The sequence below is a fragment of the Anser brachyrhynchus genome (assembly GCF_964034855.1).
Source record: "Anser brachyrhynchus genome assembly, chromosome: 3".
Classification (NCBI taxonomy): Eukaryota; Metazoa; Chordata; class Aves; order Anseriformes; family Anatidae; genus Anser; species Anser brachyrhynchus.
In genome coordinates this window covers 103,709,692-103,733,433 of record NC_137696.1, presented here as the reverse complement: position 1 = coordinate 103,733,433, position 23,742 = coordinate 103,709,692, and the positions used below count along the sequence as shown (strand labels likewise).

Here is a 23,742-nt window from a genome sequence, read left to right as displayed (position 1 = left end):
TCTAAATGAATGTAAACAACTTATGAAGTTATTGAATGACAAAAATTCAGAAAAAAAATAGGAAATAAATAAAAATAAAGATTGCATTGCTCAAAGGCATGTACTTAAGACCCCAAAATTCAGAGCTACGAGTCTCTGATGTATTTTCCTCACAAAGGAAAAAAAAAAAAAAAAAAGAAAAAAAGAACAGCAACATCACTGATTGTCGGTCATCATCCCCAATGTAATATAATTACCATAGAAACTAAACTGTGTCTTCTTGGAGATTTTATTATTATTATTATTAATAATTAATTGCAGATATTACTTGATTTTTTCTCAACACAATAAACTGTTTTGTGTGCGTAGGATGGGGAGGGCATAGGGGCATTCAGTTGCTAAGTCTCACTCTGCAGTCCATTCTTACTTCTCCTGTATCTTTGAAATCTAGGACTATGTATGAGTCATAGGGAAGGCTGTTTGCTTATTAAGCTTTCTTTCTCTCTTATTCTCCAGTCCTTCCAACACTGCCAAATTAAACATGCAGTTTTTCTCCATGATTTAAAATGTCTTCTGATTTCTTTATGATAGCAATTTAAATGCTGTGTGGTTAGAAGAAACAGATATGTCATTTAGGATGACAGCCTAATAGGTGAAAGAATAGTCCAGAAGGCTAACAACTGAAATTGTTATCTGGTGTGGAGAAAGAAATAACTGAACTTTGTCTAACTTATGCAAGAAGAATCCAGACCTGACTAGTGAGCCCCTTCATCAGTGATGAAAATAGAGGTGAAGAAGACATTAAATGTCTTTGGCTCTTTCTATGTCCCTGTTTGTGAGGTGACCATTCTCATCAAGTAAGGGACCAATGTTTTCTGTGGTCCTCCTTTTGCTGTTAACATATTTCAAAAAGACCTTTATATTGTTCCCTCATTGTTATCCTCATTGCTCCTTCACCTGACGGCTCAGTGTCTGGATGAATGCATGCTCTTTCTGGAGGTCCATCTGGGTCTAGGCCTCCAGTGCACCAGAGGTGGTTACTCCATACACATATCACCACATTGCCATGGTGACAAGGCAAACCAGAGGTCCCATGACCACCAAGGTTTTATCACCTCTCAGGAGGAGCTTTTGGGCCCTTTCACATCCCCTTGCTACCAAATTCCTACATTGTAGCTACTGTTCCTATACTAGTTGCTGCTGCTGCTCAGTGACAAATGATTAGGCACCGCTGCAGCTGAGCCCAGCTCTCTCCACAGAGGAAACAGTTGAAATCAAAGATATAGGCACTTTCTAATAAGGAAACAACAGGGGTTTTCTGTCTTAAACAAATACAAATAACTGTTTCTCAGTATCTATTACAGAAACATACTAGTCAGCTCAACCTTTTCAATTCTCAATCCTTTTAAAGTAATAATTTCATATTAGCTCAGATACCAATTCTTGAAAGATTTGTGACTCTAAAATAGAAATATGTAGGAGAACCAGGCACTGTGGTTGAAGTTCCATCTTGACTCCACTTGTTACTCCAGAATTATTTCAATACTAGCCATTCACAGTTCCCAAGCAATTCTGGTATTAATCCATAAAAAAATAAGATGATTCTTGACCAATTTCTTGCAGCCACAATGTGGCACAATGCCTTCTGCAATAATCTTTTATATTTCACTTACACATCAGACAATTACTAGTACTAGTTTCCAACAGATTTATATTTCCCCCATAGATTTCTAGATCTTTATCATCCTATCTGTATGAATATTATACTTTAAATGAACTTCTTCATTACACCTTCTTACTTGGGGTGAAGCTCTTTCCTGCACTGATTCACAGAGCAACAAGAGAGAAATAGCATGTAAAAGATCAGTTCTTATCTCTGATATTCTCCCTGATCAGTCACACTCGTGGCTGGCAGCTTTCAGCCATGGGATCATACAGCAAGCAACTGCTAGGTGGTTCTCTTGTGAGGTTGTACTTTCCTTGCTCAGAGCATGCAGCAACAAAGACACTTTACCAGACAAGAATTCATCTGGAATTTTGGAAAGTTCTTTACTGAGCAGATTGAAGAAATACATTTCATTCTTTAACCTAAAACAACTAGATTTTATAATATTTGTTCATCAGTTTAGTAGATGGACAGAATGCTCACAACTCTTTGCAGTGGGATAACTTGAGATCTCTTCTCATTTTCAAATAAAAATTAGAAACAACAAAAAAAAACATATAAAATACAAAGATACATATATATATATATGCATACATATACGTAATGCCAGATAGAAAATATATACCTGATAAGATACTAATGATTTTGATAAATTTAAGCATTATAAAAAAGTGCTTTTAAAAGCTTTTATCTCAATTCACTCATTATTTCCCTCTGGAATAATATCATTTTACTCAGGAACGTCATGCAACTGCATGTTCTCATGCTGCTTTGGATTTTATGTTCAAAGATGTGTTTTAGTTATGTGTTGCATATTTTTTTGAACAATCACTGTACATTATTCATCGTTGTCAGAAAGTTTATCAGAAACATTGCAGATTTTAAGTAAGTCTCAAATTTTGTTTATATATCTCAACTGATATCTTTTTGTTGTTTGGACTTTAGCAGTAATTGGGTTATAGCTTGAAGAATTTTTCTGATTATGTCGGAATGCAAGGCTATATATCTGATGTCATTTAAGACAGGTGCTATTTGCATCTCAGAAATCATATTTAAAAGTATTTCAATAGTTTATTTTGCTGGACATCGAAGTAATCCAATATACAATAGTACATTGTCATGATTTAGTGAGAAAAGCAATCCTACTCTCAGTATAGAGGTATATTTTCAAAATCAGCAAGAGCTATTCTAGGGATCTCTTTGTTCTAATAGAAAATTTATTACTTCAAAATAAGTTTTAATAACCGCTCCTATCTTTTACATGAACCAGTGTTTTCCAAAGCCTCTGATGAAGAATTGCTTGCATTGTAAAATAATAATAATAAAAAAACTAAGGATCAGAAAAACCACATGTGCACACACACACAAAGTAAAAAGGTGTAGTTATAAGGTGCTGCTTCAAGATTCAGAGCTCTGTCTTTGTCTAACACCAATGTCCTGGTTTCAGCTAGGATAGAGTTAATTTTCCTCCTAGTAGCCCGTATGGTGCTGTGTTTGGGATTTAGGGTAAGAATAATGTTGATACCACGCTGATGTTTTAATTGTTGCAGAGCAGGTCTTGCACTAAGCCAAAGACTTTTCGGCTTCTCGCTCTGTCTGGCCAGTGGGCAGGCTGGGGTTGTAGCAGGAGCTGGGAGGGGACAGACCCAGGACACATGACCCAAACTGGCCAAAGGGGTATTCCATACCATCCGGCGTCATGCTGAACAAATATATGGGGTGGCTAGCTGGTGTGGGAGGACCGGCTGCTTGGGGATAGGCTGGGCATTGGTCAGTGGGTGGTGAGCAATTACACTGTGCATTACTTGTTTTGTACACATTATTAGTAGCAGTATCATTATTGTTATTTTTTATTCCTTTCTTTTCTGTCCTAATAAACTGTCTTTATCTCAACCCACAGGCTTCATTTTTTTCTGATTCTCTCCCCCGACCCAGAGAGGGAGGAGGGAGGGTGAGCAAACAGCTGTGTGGCTGGGTTAAAACACAACAGCCAAGTACACAAATCAGTACTCCTCAAAAGTTCACAAAGTATTTTGATCAATTTTCTTTCCTATTTGTATTTTGTTTCTTTGATTCTGGAAGTCATGGGTGATGTTTAGCATTCTTGCCTAGATGCAGCAGGGATTGGTTTCTAACTACTGCTCTTAGAGCCTAAGGTATTTGTATAATACAGACATTTGTAGACTCTATTATAGTAGTTTTGTATTTCAGTAGCTAGAAAATTCTTACCTGTCTAATTTTTATTTTTATTTTTTACTTTTTTTTTTTTTTTTTACTCAAGGTTGACCAACGTGTAAAGAAAGATCTCTTTCATCTAGGATTAGGTTAATCATTTTAACTCAGATTAAAATGTGTAATCTGTAGCTATAAAGTAGAGAGAAAATCTGTCTGAATGCTTTGCTTTATAGCAATTTCTTAATTGTGTTGTGAATGTATTATATATTGTTTACTTCTTTTTATTCTTACAACAAGTTACGCCCTACCTCACCTTGGCTATTGACCGTACCGGGAGCAGTTCCTACAAGATGGTGGCATTAGGTAGGATATATTCAGGAACCCTGGAGTACCAATTATCCTGAAGTTCACCTGACATCAATGTGTTATCCAACAAACATCATTTTTTCTTCTTCTTTTTAAAACTAGAAGTTAAATTTGCAACTTTTTTCTTACTAGACCTTATATAGTTTTAATTTTTTGTTTGTTCATTTACTTTTCTAAGTGACATCCTATATTATGTCAAGCCAGTCACATCATCGTTTGCTACATCACATTATGATAGGTTATGTATTTTGGCATATGTAACCCTTTGGGCCCATCAGTCAATAAATTATGTTCTTTATAAATCTTTTCATCATTCTGTGCATGGTATATCTTTTGTAATGAATGTAAAATGGTGTGTGACAAAAAGTAAGCACACTGAATAGAGGACAAACACTACGTGACTGAAAAACTACTGGAATAATTGAAGAGGTTTTTCTACATATATATATATATATTCTAAATCAACGTAGATTTAACATAATGGCAATTAATATTTCAAATGAAAGCATGGCTTTGTATGTAAAGGGAATCAAAATCAGAGCCATTGTATTTTTTTATTTAAACATGTTACAGGAAAATATACAATCTGCCGTCACATCACCTGAGAACATACAATTGTTGGTAAATGGGAGCCATTAAGATTAGAGATTTTAACAGTCACCTGCCAACAAAATCAGATAATGAAATAATTCCTCAGAATTTTAATACCAGTTTTCAAAACTGTTGTCGTATTTCAGAAGTTCTAAGGAACAGGAAGAAAGTTAAAATTATATTAGCACTTTAAGGGTGGATGATAGTGATCAGAACCACATCAGAACTGTCAGGTGGGTTGACCCATGCCAGCAACTGTGCACCGACCAGCTGCTTGGTCACTCTCCCCCAGCAGGAAGTGGGAAAGAATCAGGAGGGCAAAAATAAGAAAACCTTGTGGGTTGAGATAGAGACAATTTATTTAGTGAAGGATTAAAGAAGAAGAAGAAGAAGAAAAAAAGTAAATCAAAGGCAATTCCTCACAACCTCCCACCAGCGGAACAACACACAGACAGTCACCAAGCACAAGCTACTTTGGAAAGCCATCATCCACTGACTGCTGAGCATGATATCATATGGTACTAAATATCCCTTTGGTCAGTTTGGATCAGCTGTCCTGGCTGTGTCCCTTCCCAACCTACCTGTCCCACCTACCCGCAGTCTGGTCATTGGGGGGCAAAGTGAGAAACAGAAGGCCTTGATGCTGTGCAAGCACTGTTCAGCAATAGTCTAATATTGGGTGCACCCAGGATGAAGTAGGGGTAAATAAATAAGCAAACAGGAGAATGACAAAGACCTATATGCAAACAAACGACATATTTTTAATATAAATGATGTAAAGTCACACAATTGGAAATAAGGATCAATGAGTGATCACAGATCTCAGAATAACAGGTTGGAAGAGACTTCCGAGATCACTGACTCCAACCTCTGACCTAACACTAAGAAGTCCTCCACTAAACCATATCACTAAGCTCTACATCTAAACATCTTTCAAAGATGTCCACAGATGGTGACTCAACCACTTCCCTGGGCAGCCTATTCTAATGCCTAACAACCCTTTCAGTAAAGAAGTTCTTCCTAATATCCAACCTAAACCTCCCCTGGCACAACTTTAGCCCATTCCCCCTTGTCCTGTCACCAGGCACATGGGAGAATAGACCAACCCCCACCTCTCTACAGCCTCCTTTAAGGTAATTGTGGAGTGTGATAAGTATGCCCCTTGATCCTCCTCTTCTCCAGGCTGAACAATCCCAGCTCCCTCAGCCGCTCCTCGTAAGACTTGTTCTCCAGACCCCTCACCAGCTTCGTTGCCCTTCTCTGGATGTGCTCAAGCACCTCGATGTCCTTCAATCCAAACCAGAATAATTAATTGGACAAAAGTGAGAAACCAATGTAAGCCATATATTAGAAGGAACTTATGTAACCCTTCTGCATTTATACAGGTAAAAATGAACTTAGCATTTGTTTTGTATGATCATAGATATTGATTTCCACAGCACAGGAAAGGGATGGATACACTTGAATAAGCATTCAAAGAAGAAATATAGGATGCTTAAAGACTGCAAAATATATCCTAAATCAAAGTACTGAATAGTTCATCTTTTTTTACCTTACTGTAGAGAAGGTGTAGGAAAGTTCTGGTTGTGGATTTTAACTGCCTGCAATATTCCAGGTAACTGCACAGATATAAGAGAAGATAGAATAACAGATTTACACCAAATGTCAGAATTTAATTTTTTGGTTATTAGCATCTTGAAATTTTAAGTGCATCTCAATTCTGAAATTAGGTACACAGAATTGGCAACTGGACAGTATTTTATGCACACAACACTTGTTTTGGGTTTAAAATGCTTCTTGAGGGACCTTACCGTGGAAGAAAATATGTGTATTCTTGGCATACTTACACAGGCAAAATAATGTCAAGGCTATGCCATAATCATGGTTGGGTACAGTCCTAAACTGTACACTAAAACCAAAAACTTCCTAAATTTTACATCTTTTTGGGGAGTAAGTATTTGGCTAGCCCTGTATTCTGAAGTATAAAGTTACTATGATTTCCAGACTACACTGGTTTTGCAGATACTATAATTAATGTTCCCTGATTTTAAGGGTGGTCTATTCACAATAAATGATGCAGTGCTGTATGACTGGCTTAGACAGACATACCTCTTTTCTATCTGTCTAATGAAAATATGTATGCAAAATAACACATTTTTGTAAAAAAAAATCAGGTGATAGCTGATAAAATCTGGAAGGGAATAAAGAGAGTAACACCCTTCTTTCCTTCAAAAGATTTTTAGAGATTTATTTTCTTCATGTAACATTTTGTTGATTGGAAAAATGGCCATTCATATTTTTAAAATGATCCTTCATTCCGCTCCATGAACTTCCGAGTCCATGCATCTTTAATTTACTGATACTTCTTTTGCTACATATTAAAGTGAATGCATACTACAGGTTCTTTTGAAACAAGTAAATTGTTGTTCACAAATCAGGAAAAAATTGTTAGTTTACACCTGACTGGATGAAAGTGACCTTTCCATAGACAGAGGCAACTAAGAGAGGTTGGTTCAAAGAAATTGAATGAAATGTGAGGAGAGAAACCTCATTAATCCTTTACTGATAATGGTTTAATCCTTACTGATTAATGGTTTCAGGGCCACCCTTTCCAATAAGTTTTCCAGAGTATAAATTCACAATACTATATACATGATAAGTAAGTTCACAGTGACTTCTGTGTCAGTGGTCCATTAAGTGTTCTCACCATTGTACTTGCACCAGTCTGGACCACAACTTTCCCAGGGCTGAGATTAAAACTTAAGGTAGCCAAAAGCTTCTTCAAGTAAAGAAAGCACAAGGTCAAACAGCATTCAAAGATATATATTTTTTAATTTTTTTATTTAACCCTCAGGATAATTAGAACAAATTGTAGCTAATACACTAAGTAAATGATCCTGCCAATTGATATCAGGGTAGAATCTATAAGCACGCACTTAAGTAAGAAACTTGATTTTCTGTACAACTGGGTTATAAATGTTTTTATTTTAAGTGTATATATAAAATACAAAAGATTGATAATTTCTCTTATTATCTCACTTTCCTTTTCTTCTTATCTTTATATTTAGGTATCATTAGAGAAAATTCCAACATCTCTTCTTAACCTCACAATAAAGATGAAAATTGGGGAAAGGCAAAATCATTATATTTTATTTGAATAAAACTTTGAGCAAAATAATTGAAATATAAATCTTCCTTATTGACTTGAATTATTTTGATATTGACATAGTTTTGTGCAAATGACTTGACAAGAACATATTCTGTACAATTATTCTAATGATGTTATACCAAATTTTCTCTTTTGACATTAGCCTAGGTAAAAAGTCTTTCACTGAATTTCTCAAAGTATATTGTAAGTCTTCAACTGTTCCCCATTTTCCTTGGAGAGTACCTGCCCATACCATGCTCATAAAGAAATAATAGACTGCCACATTTCATTAATTGTCTTCTTAATGATAGAGAAATCACTTCATTTGTTCATATCTATATCTGTAGCTGTTATCTGAGATCAAACAAAAACTGTAGTAGCTGGAAGACTAGAAAAAAAAAAAAGGAAGTCAAATCAAATTAAATTAGCACAGCTAAATAGTGTAGAAAAAATTAATAAATGTGGAGTTTGTAAATTAAGATATACAATAGAAAATCTGGACACTTTTTAGTGATCCCTGTGCACTTTATCTACTGTAACATTGGATTTGAGATTAAAACGATTTTATGTGAATATTCAAATAACAGCTATCAACAGAGTGTTTATATCAAATTTAGTTCTAATCAAATTCTAAGAAAAGTATTTGTGAAAAGAAAAATCAAGGTGTAATTTGAAATGAATGCAAAGATGCTTTCTCAAAATGCAGTATTACCTTAACTTTTCAAAACAAAGCTAGCTTCAGCAGTTTTAGTATTTATTTCTTCACATGCTACAGGAGTTATTTTATGTATTTTAAAGGGAAAATGTGGTAAAATATAACAATTTTTCATGATATTTGTCCCAGAGTATAAAAACTTCTCTGAACTTGAAGTTACAAATAGGACCACTTAGGCTTTCTTAACAGTAAGTACTATAATAAAATATTAAGTTTTGCTTTATGGTCACAGATATCTCTCTCAGGCATCATAATCTCAAAGCAATGGTATAATGTGAAAAAAAGGAGGAACCCAGAAATTGAATTCATTAGCTTATTCTGATCCTAAGCACATAATACAACGTTTTCAAAGTACATAGTTGTCTGGGTAGACAACTGAACATCTAACCATCCTAAGAAAAATGAGCTAAAGGAAACTAAAAAGAAATGGGAACTACACCGTACACATTTATTTGAGCCTACTGTTACTTCATAAGACAGTGATCTTTTGATTCCCCTGTACACTGTAAGTGAAATTTAGTTGTTTTATTTTTCTTTTCACTTCTTTTAATGAAATATCTTCCTTTAGTAAACAAAATAGGCTTTGCTTCCTCAGGTCTACTGGAAAGAAAGCTTTTTTTAATTTCAGATTTTTTTTTTCCACATATACCCATATTTTCATTTCATGTATTGTAGCATTCAGAATTAACTATACAGTCCTAACATGAACTAATTCTAACTGATTCTTACTGTTGTACTTTAAAGAGTGCCTCAGGTATATGGTCATTAGAAATTTTTTAACTCATAACTTACTGGTAGTTCCTGTTATCTCAGCAGCTATTTAGTTGTCTATACTGACATCACCACTTGTTAGTAGAGATTTGCTAAAAGGGAAACTGTGTTGACTAAAGTACATATCAGCACACAACGGCTGGATCTGTTAACCGCTATTGTATATAACTAAGATCACATTCACCTCTCATGAGTGTGAAGAAATAATAAGGTTATGGGAAGTAAATGATCATTAAAAACTCTTTAAGCTTTTGTCATCTCATCATGATCTTACAACTGTCATTAACAACATCCTGTCATCTGAAGGATGTTGATCTGTTAGAACAGGACCAGCAGAGGACCATGAAGGGGCTGGAGCACCTCTTCTACGAAGAAAAGCTGAGAGAGCTGGGGCTGTTCAGCTTGGAGAAGAGAAGGTTCCAGGGTGACCTCATTGTCACTTTTCAGTACTTAATGGGGAGTTATAAAAAAATAATGGAGAGTGACTTTTCGCTCAATCAAATAACGACAGGACAAGGGGGAATGGTTTTAAACTAAAAGAGGGGAGATCTAGATTAGAGATTAGGAGGAAATTCTTCACTCCGAGGGTGGTGAGGCACTGGAACAGGTTGCCCAGAGAGGCTGTGGATGCCCCATCCCTGGAGATGTTCAAGACCAGGTTGGATGGGGCTTTGGCCAACATGATGTAGTGGGTGGCATCCGTGTCTGTGGCAGGGGAGTTGGAGTTAGATGATCTTTAAGGTCCCTTCTAACCCAAGCCATTCTATGATTCATTATGATCTATAAGATAAAAGAAATTCATGATATTCACGTTGTTTTAATCCACTAATCCACATTAGTATGTTTAGCTCTGTACAATAAATCTAAATTAAAGGATGAGTCCTAAATATAGCTTAGCATATAATCAATTTTCAGATTTAATACTTTAAATTAAATAGATACAATATATATTTTAATGTAAAAACTTTATTGTACCCGGGACAGAAAATAATTTCTCCAGCTAATACGTGAGCTTCTGTGTATTTAAGAACCTTCTAATTAAGTCACAATCTTCTGCCTTGTTCAGAATTCTGACTAAATATACCAAGTGTGTAGAGTAAAACATGAGAAAAAAATTCTTCCTTCCTCTGTTATTTTGTCTCAGCTTCTGGAATTCAGCACATCAGGTACTTCCAGTGATGGGGGCTATATGTAGGCCATTGCTTCTGACTCTTTCAACTTCCTTCATAAATTTCTCAGTGCCTTTCTCAACCTTTATATGCTTATGGACTTCGTATTATACTGTGACAATTATTCACCCAAGTTCTTTTCAGGCTGTGTTGAAATATATTTCTTTTCATTTTAGGCCTGTTACTTCACAATTTCATATTGAGGGGGAAAAAATGGTACATATAAGATTTAAGACATTTTATATTTTGGTCTTAATGTCTGTGCTCAGGAGCATGGGAAAGCATAGTTTTAGATCAGAAAGCATCTCACTTTTTTTTTTCCTTTTTTTTTTTAATTTCAGAAAGAGGTTACTGCAGTGAGTCACAATAGTTGTTTCTTGTTTACAGAGCTGCTGAAAAAGAATCATAACCACAATATAGTTTTTGACTATGTTTATTTGCAGTAACTCAAGCTGTGTTCTCTTTTAGAACCCTATGGCTTTTCTGTAGTGAAAAGAACACCCATGCAACCTTTGAAGCAGAGGAATGTTATAGAAGAAGCTATAATATCTCTTCCATTTGAAGTATCTGGTAAAACTGATTTTCACAAAGGCACATGCTGTGGGTTTAAAAAATGGTATTTAGGGTTTGCTTCTTTTTAAATAATCTACTAAATTTTGCAGGTTAAACGTAATTGAAGGACCAACTACAAGGACTTCAAATGTAGGGAAAACCACTAACTCTTATGATATAAGACTTAACACTTATGATATAAGTTAAAAAAACAGTCAAATCTATAACAATAATTGTAGATAGGAAATTTTTGGCTGAGTAATTCATGGCAAATCTCAGGAATGTTAAAAGATATCCTGTAGTCATATATCCCCCATTCAGTACAAATGGCATTCAGTAGTATTATAAACATATCTTAATATATTAAATTAAAATTAAAATTTAATTAAAAATAAGTTATGCAGATTTCATTTTGAATACCTTGGAAAAAAGAAAGGAAAATATTTACTTTACTGTTTTGAAGATATGACCTACTGCACCACAATTTTAACTCGGCTGTGATAAAAAAAAAAACTGTGGTCAAACAGTGAGATTATGTCTACTGACTTCACAGTACTACTGGCTGTACAGCTAGCTACTCCTCCATTAAACCCATTGTGGGTATGGAATCTTCATGTGTCAGGGCAAGAAGAAGGAAAGGAGGAAGGGAGGAAGGAAGATTAACATTTCATGCTTGTATTTAGTTGGTCTGTAAATAGTTGGTCACTGCATATTTTAAATTATCTTACTGATTTAATAAGTTCATGGAAGTTTAAGAACTTCATTTTGTACATTTCTATGCATAGCTCAACAATATGGTATTGACAAATAGGACCCTAAAACTAAACCAACACTCTACTTTCAGAAAGTCCCAAACTTGGTACAATGCATTTGAATCAAAAATTTACAGCTCAAGTCTGTCTCTAATTAGAACACAGAGATCAGCCAAAATAAATAATTGATATATGACTTCCTCTCTACATTTAAATTATTTAAATGACATTTGAAAACTTTATTTCTAAATTTGTGGATGGCTGAAAACTGTTTTTAGGATGGCTTAACAATGTGCAGAAGTGCCAATGTACCAAAATTTTCCTCCTAAATCCAATTATGACATCTATTTCCTACGTGTGACATTTCCTAAAAAGCACAAAAGATCTACTCAACATATTTGATATAAACAAAAGTATTAAGATTATCAGGAGAAAACAAAACAAAACAAAACAATCACACCTTATCTTGAGTTTGGAAATGACAACACTTCTGTGAAGTTTATGTCAAATTACATCACGGAGATGCATTGGGAGATTGTATAATACACATTCGTAAATACTGTTATACGTTGAACTTATATTTCATTTTACTGAGGTTTCTTAAACTTAATTCTTCTTAACATGTAAGCAAGAATATCCTAAAATTATTTGAGGATTTGGAGAATTTATGTCTCTCCATCTTGTAGGAATTATTCAATACAAATTGAAATTATGTGAAAGTGTTGTATCGAATACTGAATATAAGGAGTCTGTAAAATAAAGCTTTAAGCAAACACATGAGAAACTTATTCTGCAAACAGACTAAACATTGTTTTAGTGATATGTGTTAGACAGTTGAAAATGGTTGAATTAAATTTGAGTGGCATTAGTGAAAGTTTTGAATTACTTTAAATTTGATTTAAAAATACAATTTAGGCTATGTGTTGTGTTGCAAATACATTTGCTTTTACACAGCAAACACCAAACAACAAAAGTGTGTCTGAGTTTTCTCTGAAAATAAAATATTATTTTATTGCAGGCTTTACACATTTGTCCTACATATTTCAATAATGAAAGAAAAGAAATTTCTTTTCCCAAAACTTGTTTCCATGATAATGGTAAAGTACACCCTTTGTTGTCTCAAAACTCAATTGCATCAACTAATTTATTTTGTTTTTTACTCTCAGTCTGAATGTCAAGTATAAAAGATGCTGTTGTGATAATTCATTATATATATATTCTTTTTAATTTTCATGTGTGCTTCTCTTGCAGTAGTGATGAAAAAAAGTTTGAAAAGAATGAAAACACATAAAACTGGAGTAACATAAGAACTGAATTTTTTTTTCCTAAACTTTGGTCATGTTGTCTTTAGCTATGGAACATTTTTTTCTCTTTTGAAAGTCATTTTTCAGCAATGGTATCCACAGGCAGCCACCTTCCTTCCCATTTTTTTTTTTTTTTAATCCTGGCAAAAACTGCACATGACATACAGAGTTGTGGATCAATATAAAATGCTGTGTAGCTGATGACTTCACTTATTTTTTACATTGCTGCTCCTACTGAGAGGGTAATGAGAGTGATAGGGCAAGAATGTGAAAACAACTGAGATTGGATTTTTCAGAGCAGCTTTGCAGCAGACCAACAGTATAAAAGAGTTTCAGGAGAGTCATTTCCCATATACTTTGGGCAAATAAGCAACAAGAACAGCAGCTCTTCTCCTACACTCTATTTGCTTCTTTCAGATCTCATTCTTCCTCTTTTTCTTTTGAAGCTGAGTTATTTATTTTCATTCTTTCTCTGCCACACAGTTCTTTTTCTTCTAATTAATAATTTGTATTCCAAAAAGTCCTTTCCTTAAAGCGTATCTCATCTTTACAGTCTATGTCCTTTGTTTAATTCTCCCTTCTATCCTCTCATTTTCACTGTTGCCTTCTGTCTTCTGAAAGACCTTCTGTCTTTCTCTACTCACTCCTTCATCCGGCATTACATGCACAGCTATTATTTTTTAATACTATCATCTCAGTTTCACCATTTGTTCTCTGTCCACCTACGATAAAGGCTCACAATACAGAAAAAACAAAGATTCCTCTCTGGTTGCTCAGAAAACAAGGAAGAAACGTGGCACATCTCAAAGTATGCAGCTAAAATAGCTCTCTTCTGATTCACAACTCACTGAGCTATTAGAGGAAAAACCCACTTCATACCTCTTGCAAGCTTTGGCTGTCTGTTGTCTCCTCTAGCTGTTCCAATAGTAAGCACTTTAATGACTTTTAGAGGTAGCAGCTCAAAAGTACTTTGTCACAGTTGTAGATGATGTATGCTACAAATCAATTAGAAACGACGTGTATGTTCTCATTCAGGTCAGATATAAAGTGGCCACCTAATTTAACAGGTTGAATTACTGAAGAAAACTGAAGATTGTTAAAAGTAAATTTACAGTTATTTTGCTCTTAACATACACCTGTCATGCTGCATGGACATGTATTATAAGTATAATGTTGGAAAGCACTGAGATTACTTTTGGTCTAATGACAGATACTGAAAGTGTTGGCAGTCAATAACTGTCCTTAAAGTGTACAAGTATGGGAACTTTAAATTCTGAAAAGAAGGCAGAAGAAAAAAGTAAAAATTCAGCTGTGTTATTAATATATTGATAATTGCCCTTGAATTTTGTGGACTAGTGTCTGCTCCATTACTTGTTTTATGATCCACTCAGTTGGAAGTGTCTTAGGAAGCGTCCTCTGACGTTGAGAACATGAAAATCTCCTGCTGAATAGCTATCAAATGAAGCAAAAAACTACTATAGGCTACACAACTATAGCAACAGCAGAGGTAAGTGAATGATGATGCGGTGCTTGATTAAAAATAATCCAGCATTTTTAAAAGTAGCTGCTTTTTAAAGGTATTCACTTTTCTGTGATTATGGTAATAAACCCTAAACTTCTTTCATGTCATGTCATTACTTGACATGCTTTTCTCTTTTCTGGTTATGGCCAAAACATAATTTCATCTAATGTCTACTCTATCTTTCTATTCTAATTAAACAAGTTTTTACTACCTGCTATCTACTAGTATCGCGAAGAATGGATTAAGATAAATACTTATTGTATGTTGCTTCCATTATATACATTGTAAATTTTCTCTAAAGGACTGAGTACTTCAGAACTACAGCTAAGAATAAATAGAAAATTAATAATTTTTCTTTCTCAGAATTATCAAATTTTGGAAATGCTTACTGTTTTATTCTGAGATGCTGCTAAATATGATTGTATTCCAGTAAACATATAGATATGTGAATTTCATTTTAGTTCAGGAGGAATTGAAAATATGCTATATACTATTGAGTTATATTGAAAATTGACTTGCTCTTTTGTGGGGAAAAGCTATTAAATCCAGTAAAGGGATTTTCAGGGTTGGTTTTCATTCATGTTAATTGTGTTATATTTACAGTATCTGATTGATGAAGTGATTCTTAAATGGGCATGCATATCTACTGTGAGTGTTGGCAGGGAAATATTTCCTTTTTGAAAGCAAATACTTTTTACAAAAATAACTACCTATTTCTGTTTTTCCTAGTTTGAATGTGAGATATGCTGACATAAAATCTGCAATGTGACTTGTCCTCACTAGTAATTAACACAGTTTAATGGTACTAATATTTTGCTGACAAATACTGAGTTGTTGAAAAGAATAAAAGAATCCATTGGTTATAAATAGCAAACCATCTTGTGGTTGATGAACTTTTTGAAAGCAAAGGGCATGAAGTTTAGGCCCTTTACCTGAGAAAAGAATGGCAAACTTCTAAGCAATGAATTGCTATGGTTGAAATTTGAAGCCTATATGATACGTGTATCACACTGCTGCTTAAAATATTTACAGAAAATTGTTCTAAAATAAGATCTGATTTAGGGGGATCTAAAAGATGTTTATATTTGCATCCTTGGGGGGAAACAAAAACAAAAAATCAGCTTTCTGATATATACATTGAATACATAAAACTCTCAGGCACTTTTGCTCTTACTCCTACGCACCTGTCTTCATCAGTAAACAGTTTATCTTATGTTTATCATATAATCATGTCTCCCTGTAGGCAGGTATCAAACAGAAATTAACTAAAATTTTCAAAGCATTCTAATACTTTTTGAGGAACATTATAGAAAATTCCACAATAAAAGGTATAATGGATGTCACACTTAGCTATGGTTTGGATCAATAATTATTTTTCATTCACAGGTTCCTTCGGAAAGATTTAACAATTCTTTGGATTATCTTGAAATTCTCTTTTAGGATCAAAGCAGGCTCAGTGTATCCTATAGGCTAAGAGCAGTACAATAAGCATATATTTTGGCCCTAAATACAACGTATTTAATCAAGCTTATTTTTTTTTCCATCCACTACTTTTGTCCTCACAAAGTATCAGTCCATATTTTTGATTCTCCTACCAGTGATCTTAGTTTCTAATATAAGAAGTAAATAATTATTTTTAGCTAATCAAGGCTAATTTTGATAAAAGTAGATGGCACTAAATCCTATGAAATGATAAAACAACAACTAACAGTAACGAATAAAAGTATTGCTATAATCAAATAAGAACACAGAAACCAACAGAAACAAGTATTCCAGGGGACGAAAAAAAAAAAAAAAAAGCCAAAATTACCCTCTGAACACCCGTTTCCATTTTCCTTGATGGTGAGCAGATAAAGTGTTTTCAAGAAGTTCTAAGAATACAAAGTCATGTGATAAAGGTGACTAGTCTCAAAGTAAATAAAGTGCCCAAAACATCACTGATTGAAGTGTTTGAACGGAACTGTCACAGAATAATTTAGAGACATAAGCAAATTAATAAAAGATCATCATAGCTGCAAACAATTATCAATTATAAAAATGGTAAAATCAATTGCACTGCAGATGGTTGAAATAGGTTGATTAGTCTCACAGTTCACCTAGGTTTATTAAAATCTTTGGAGCAGACAAGCATTAAGAAAAATGATGACTGTCTGTCTCTGCACATCCCTGAGGGTACTGGAATTCAGAGGTTTCCATCCCTTTTATTCTACCTTAAATTAATATATTCTCTCTATTATTCAGGAAAGATATTCTCACGATTTCATGATTTAGATTTTTTTTATTTTTTTATTTTTTAATTTAGTAAATATGAAATATACATAATGTTCTGTAATGTCCTAGATGGGGATTTGCTCAGACAGCTGCATTCTAGTTCTTAATCAACTAACCTGAGGAAACCTGGTGTAAATCTGATCTGGGTTAATTAGTTTTGGATGCAGTTACTCAAAATATGTTAACAGTATGCTCTGAAAATCAATTATCTTACAGTCAATTCCCATTGTTGTTACATTTAAAATACAGTGTATAATACTGAGGATTTCACAGAAACAAAATTTATCATACCTTCTCTCATAAAATGCATCCCTCTTTGCAATTTAAGTAACACTGTGGGAATTCCTACCCCTCTTAGTGTCTTGATGAATAGAATACACAATTAAATTTTGTGTTGGTTCATATTTCTGTCTTGATGGAACTAGTTCTTATTTCCTCTCAATTTAAGATGCCAAAAATAAATTTAGTGCTGCCCTTTAATATTAACTCAACTATGGGATTGAAATAACTTTAAATAACCTCGTGAGTGTATGAGTTTTAACACAGAAATTTTCACAACAAGTCCCTATTATATTTTATTGTGCAGCTCTGTGAATAGAGTTAGGTTGATGGTTGGACTTGATGATCTTCAGGCTCTTTTCCAACCTAAACGATTCTTCGATTCTGTGATTCTATTCACACTGGTACAAGTGTGGCTGGAAGGAAGAAGGCAGAACAAATTGGAAAAGATGGAAAAGGGCAGGACAGATACTTTCAGTGTTCACCTCACTGTCACACACTTAGATACTCACCCAATATTCACCTTGAGAACTGTGTTCAGGTTTGGCCCCCTCAGTACTAGAAGGACGTCAATGTCCTGGTTTACTGAGTACTACTGAGTACTGAGTACTACTGAGTACTAAACCCTCCAGGTTTAGGTTGAAAATTAGGAGACATTTCTTTTCAGAAAGAGCAGTCAGGCGTTGGAAGGGATTGCCCAGGGATGTGGTGACATCACCATCCCTGGGGGTGTTTGAGGAAAGGTTGGATGTGGTGCTTAGGGACATGGTTTAGTGGGTGACGTTGGTAGTAGGGTGGTGGTTGGACCAGATGATCTTGAATGTATTTTCCAAGCTTAATGATCTTATGATTCCATAAATATTGTCTGCTTTCTGAGGCATGGTACTGGACAGGAAGAACCTTTGTTCTGATCCTTTATGGGCTATTCTGGCATTTCAATATGCTGTATAAGATAGTCATTAAAAAGCAACTTGAACTCCTGGATAATTCAGAAAATTATTAAAGGCGCACTACATGACCTTTTAATTTTAATGATTTTTTCATTGAGAATCGTTCCATTTTACTGATATTCACCTAGTACTTTCAGGTATACAGACTTCAGTGCAGTTATATTCTATTTAACTGCTGTATCTAAAACAATAATTCTGTCCAATATAGCCTTTAAAGTAATTAATCTCAATAATCTCTTAGTTTTACAGGGCCTGTGCTTATGAATTGTCATCGGATTTAAGAAATAATTCACAAGTTTATATGGTAACTTCTATCTTTGTTTCTTTAACATTAATAGAAGCAGGAACAAATAAAATCTCTGTGCTCATAGTTCAGCCTACAGGAAAAAGACTGGTGTTAAAGAAATAATCCTATGGATTCCTCTTTCTTCTGGAGACCCTAACCTATAATTTTTCCATTTCACAAAACCCAGTGAGCAAGACCCGCATGTACTGAGAGATTGCAGTCATGGGGTACTTTCACAGTAGTTTTGCTTAGCTTTTTTTTAAGTGAAATGTCTCTAATGTATTTCAGACACAGCTCTATACAAATCCAATAACATTCAATGGACTTAGTTCATTTTTCACTAAAGGTAGTTTTGAATTTTTGATATTCTTCTGGCTTCAGTTGAGTCACTTCCTACTTCCACTGCCACGTCCCAAGTCAGAATTCAGTCTGTTATGTCTTCAAAAGATAAACTGAAAATGTCTGTTCATAAGATATTGTCCTGTCAAAGTGATTGATTGGAAATACTGCCAAATATGTGGTGTGTGTGTGTGTGTTTGTCTGTTTCCTTAGTTTCTATAGTGTATGGCTGTATACAGAATCAGTAACACATCATGTCTCTGAATTGAGAAGAAATCAAGCCAACTTTCTAAGACACCATGAAATAGCATACTGAAACTGAATGAAAGTAATTCAGGAAACTAAGGGAATGGTAAACATAAAATGCTTGTTTAAAGAAAATATGAAAATATCAGTAAAGTGTATATTTTTCTGAATGATTCTCAAAGATATTGGATACCTTTTTGTGTTCCTGTTTTTGAAGGAAACTTTTCTCTGTTTCCACAGATTTCTTGCTTGTTTACATACATATATATATATATATATACAGCTTTTATGCTTTTATATATACCTGCAGAATCTGCTAACACTACAAAGAGTAACTCATTTTAAAAGCAAACATTTGTTCTGTACTTTCAGGAAAAAAAGTATTGTCAAAATAGAATGACAAAAAGAATGACAAAAAGAATGCTTGTAGAGTAACTGCAGTAATTTTTAGCTCTAGGGATGCAAAACATCATGTCATCTTAAGCCAGCCACTCTGGATTTGGAAGTTGCTACAAAGCATCTGTATTTCAAGTGTTCCAGCTGAAACAGCTGCATCATGATGATCAGCATAAAGAACTAAGCACATCTGGTTTGGTTAATGAAATAACTTTCAGTTTCACTCTTAATTCCTTCACTCTTTAATTCCTTTTGCATTATTTATATGTTTAATGCTTTTTTTTTTTTTTTCAAATCTGGTAATCAGAAATCCTGTTGGCAAACTCCTATAGTGTTAGAAGCTTCTACATTTATTAATTGAAAGAAGGAAGAAACTATCCATAGCATTTTTGCTTAGTTATGGGATGCACAGCATAGAACCTCTAACTAGATTTTAAAGCTGAACCAGCAAGCTTTAAGGCTGGAAACTCTATAGCTATGTTACATACCCCATTGACCCAGCTAATTAGAGTGCATATGGTGCCACACTAATGTATCAGAAAGTTAAACTGCTAATCAGATCTAGCTCTCCATGGAGCTGGGCTGTGACAACTGGTTCAGCATTGTCTAGTGTCGTGCACACCTTACATTAGAAAAGTATGAATTATAAGATCATGACTGTTCTTTATTTAAAAGGGGAAGGTCTAACTCTACAACTGCTCACTTCTTCTGACTGTAGTTTTTCCTAGTAGTCATAGAATCATAGAATATCCTGAGTTGGAAGGGACTCATAAGGATCATCAAGTCCAGCTCCTGGCACCGCACAGGTCTACCCAAAATTTTAGACCATGTGATTGTGCACAGTCCAAACTTCTTCATCTGCTTATTAAGCAAAGTCCTGTTCTTCATGGTTAGTAGAGGCCTGATATGTAGAGCTGTGAGATGCTCTCATGCACCCTTGAGTCTAGGTCTAAGAGAAAATGCAATAGTCAGTCCTCTGGCAAAGGATCAGTGCTCTTGACACACTGGACCCATGGATCTCACCCTTTCTTCCAAACTAACTTTTAAAGATGATTGGTACCACTGTCTTATGCAGTTTGGTCCAGTTGGATCTGTCAGGTGTTCTCTGAGAAACCTTCCCAAATGGATCCCCTGCAGTAATTTCTCAGAATGATCCCATATTTCTAGATTTTGTCAAATGTGGGAAAATAGACGCCTGTTTGACTGTCCCATTAACAGCAGTTTGGAGCTCTGAGTAGGAAGCAGAATGGACCTAATGCTTCATAAACCTGAAGCCAAGAACCCAAAGTTAATACTTGCCAAGCAGGATATTGAGGGATTGGGTGGGGAGGCAGGGGGAGATGTGCAGAATGGGATTCTGTCCATCTTCCTAGTTAGGTAGCACTTATGGAGTTCCAGCAGCTGGAAGATGAAAATAAGAACTAGAAAGTTAATGCAGAGAGTGGTTAAAATATGAGTGTGCAGATACCTGGAGGTAATGTTTGAGGCTGTATGCAACTTCTAGAGTCAGTGCTATGATTGTGGTGACACATTGTACTGGTTGGAGTTGTTACCCCTGAGAGGTGTTGTGTTGTGGACATCTGCTACAGACAGCCTAATCAAAAAGAGGAATCAATCAGCCCATCTTTAAGAAGGGCAAGATGAAACTTCAGGATGTCCAGTCTTATCTCAGTCCATTGGGTGATTATGGAACAAATGTCACTGAAAGCCATTTCCTATCACATGAAGGACAAGCATGTCTCTGGAGACATGGAATATGGAATTAACAGTGGAAATTTATGCCTGACCAATTTATTAGCCTTCTACAAGAAGAAAGTAGTGGATGTCATTAATTTTACCTTTAGTACGGTTATCAGCTCAGTCTAATATGACATCCTTGTTTGGTCACAGGTGAAGCAAGAGGCATTTCATCCAGATATAAGACAAAAAGTCTTATTGAGAATATCAGGTATTAGAGGAGGTTTCACAAAATCTCTGTCCCTGGAGATTTTCAAAATTTTTGTATGAAGTCTTAAGGAATCTAATATGTCATAAATGTTAACCTGGTTTAGACATCCAGAGATACTTCCCAACCTATTTTTTTTTTTCTGTGATTCCATGACTGAAGTTCGAAATTCAGAAGATGCTTATCTATCTTAACAGATAGGTTCAGATGACAGAAGAGATGATCAATTTGAGTGAAATAATACATATCATCTGAACTCCAGTCTTAAACTAAACATTTGATGCCTAAATATTTGTTTTAGATCTATTCTTTAGACTTTGCAAGTTCCCAAAATCTAGACATAGATCTAGATCTAGATGCTGAAGATCTTGATCAGAACATTAGGAAATGTATATATCATATATATATAAAAGCAGATTTACATAGATAGGCATGTCAAGCAAAAATTGGAATGTTAATCTGATCTCATTCAGTCTGCTTTGAGTAGAGGTTTGTATGTTGGCGTATTCCACAAGAGTTTAAGTGAAGTGGACTGATATTTGTTTGAACTGTATTTACACATTCAGTATAGGCACTTTTTGTTTTCAGAGATGCTGCTGAAGACCAAAGAAGACCTTTCTAGAGACCAGAGAGGATAATTTTCGTACAAAGCTTGTCATTCCATAAGCAGGACATGAAGATTTCATTTGAAGGTTGGAAGATTGCTACAGTTTGAAAGGAAATAGAGAGGATGTGCTCTTAAGATTAGTACAAATATAATTTCACAATTATCTAGTTAGTATCTTTTTGTTTAAGCCAAGTGACAGATTTGGAGCTTAAAAGAACCACTTCTTCAAAGAAAATGTCAGAGTGCTATCAGAGGGTTTATACCGGGCAGAAAGTTAGTGTTGCAGTGTTTGTTTGTTTTTTGTTTTTTTTTTTTTTTTTTTGTACAGTCTATTTAATAATAAAAGTGTGAGTTTAGTTTAACAGATTCCTACAGTGGTTTAAGATGTTGGATGGGTTTTTGATGTCTCCTATTTTCTTCTGGCACACTATACGTTTTAAGCTTTCTTACTTAAAATTGGTGAAAAGGTCTGGAAAACACTTTTCTTCATACTGCTGTGAGCAGCATACATTCAGAAAGTCTTTTTGAGCAGGACGCATGAATGTCTGCAGTTACAAGAGTTGCACTGGTTTCAGATGGTCCCCCTCATTTCTATATTCCAATAAACAGGAATTTGAAACAAATTCAGCTTCGCATCTGAAGAAATCCATAAACCTTCAATAATAGCAGGCCAATGTGAGTACCTGAGAATTGCAAACCATCATCAGTCTTTTCTTTGTGGATGAAATGGTCATCTAGTTACTGATAGAATGGTTCTAGCAGTAAATTTTGACAGAAACCTGGATTACATGCTTTACACACAATTCAGCCATTTGATACATCCATCAGTTTGACAGTTTTACATTCTGATTTTACCAGATCCTAAGCCACATGCATAGATCTCTAGTATCAGGCTCTTATATCAGAGTATATGAGGACTGAGAATTGTTTGGGGTAATGAAAGTCTTTTTCAATTTGCACTTATACAGGTAATAGGATCAACATTTAATACTAGATGTACTAGAGTCTAATATAATACAAATACATGACATTGGATCCCATTGGTAAGCAATATAATTTAGCATCAGGTCATACATCCCGGAGAAAAGAAGGCTTCAGGGACACCTTATAGCACCCTTTCAATACTTAAAGTAGGTTAATAAGAAAGATGGAGAAAGAATTTTTACAAGGGCATTTAGTGATTAAAAAAAGGGATAATGGTTTTAAACTGACTGAGGGTTGTTTTAGATTAAATATTAGGTAGAAATTTTTCACTCAGAGGGTGGAGAGGCACTGGAACAGTTTGCTCAGAGAAGTTGTGGATGTCCCAGTCCCTGGAAGTATTCAAGGTCATATTGGATGGGGCTTTGAGCAACCTGGTCTATTGGAATGTGTCCCTGCCCATGGTGGGCAGTTGGAACTAGATGGTCTTTAAATCCTTTCAACCCATGACATTGTGATTAAGTATGATTCCATGATTCTCTAAAGGTCATTGTATTCTTGAGAAAAGTGCACATGTGAGATACCTGCCTGGGTGAAATCCCAGAGTATTCTCTAATAAATACAAGGTGCAGAAATATCATCAAATACAGATATTTCTGTCTAACATTCAGACAGGTTTAAAAAATTTATTTTGCCTCCAACAATTACTATATGTTCATTTCATTTGTGTTACTAAAAATAATTATAAGAAATCTAAAACAACATTTATGAAATTTTAAGAATTTTTCTGAA

General features: G+C 34.8%; 1 long non-coding RNA gene across 1 annotated transcript; it reads left to right on the top strand.

Annotated features, from left to right (window-relative positions):
• Window positions 1-14,038: 14,038 nt before the first annotated feature.
• On the top strand, window positions 14,039-22,349 carry LOC308192966. Its single transcript, XR_013949264.1, has 3 exons — window positions 14,039-14,114; window positions 14,580-14,695; window positions 22,011-22,349. It is a non-coding gene; the product is annotated as an uncharacterized lncRNA (long non-coding RNA).
• Window positions 22,350-23,742: the final 1,393 nt, after the last annotated feature.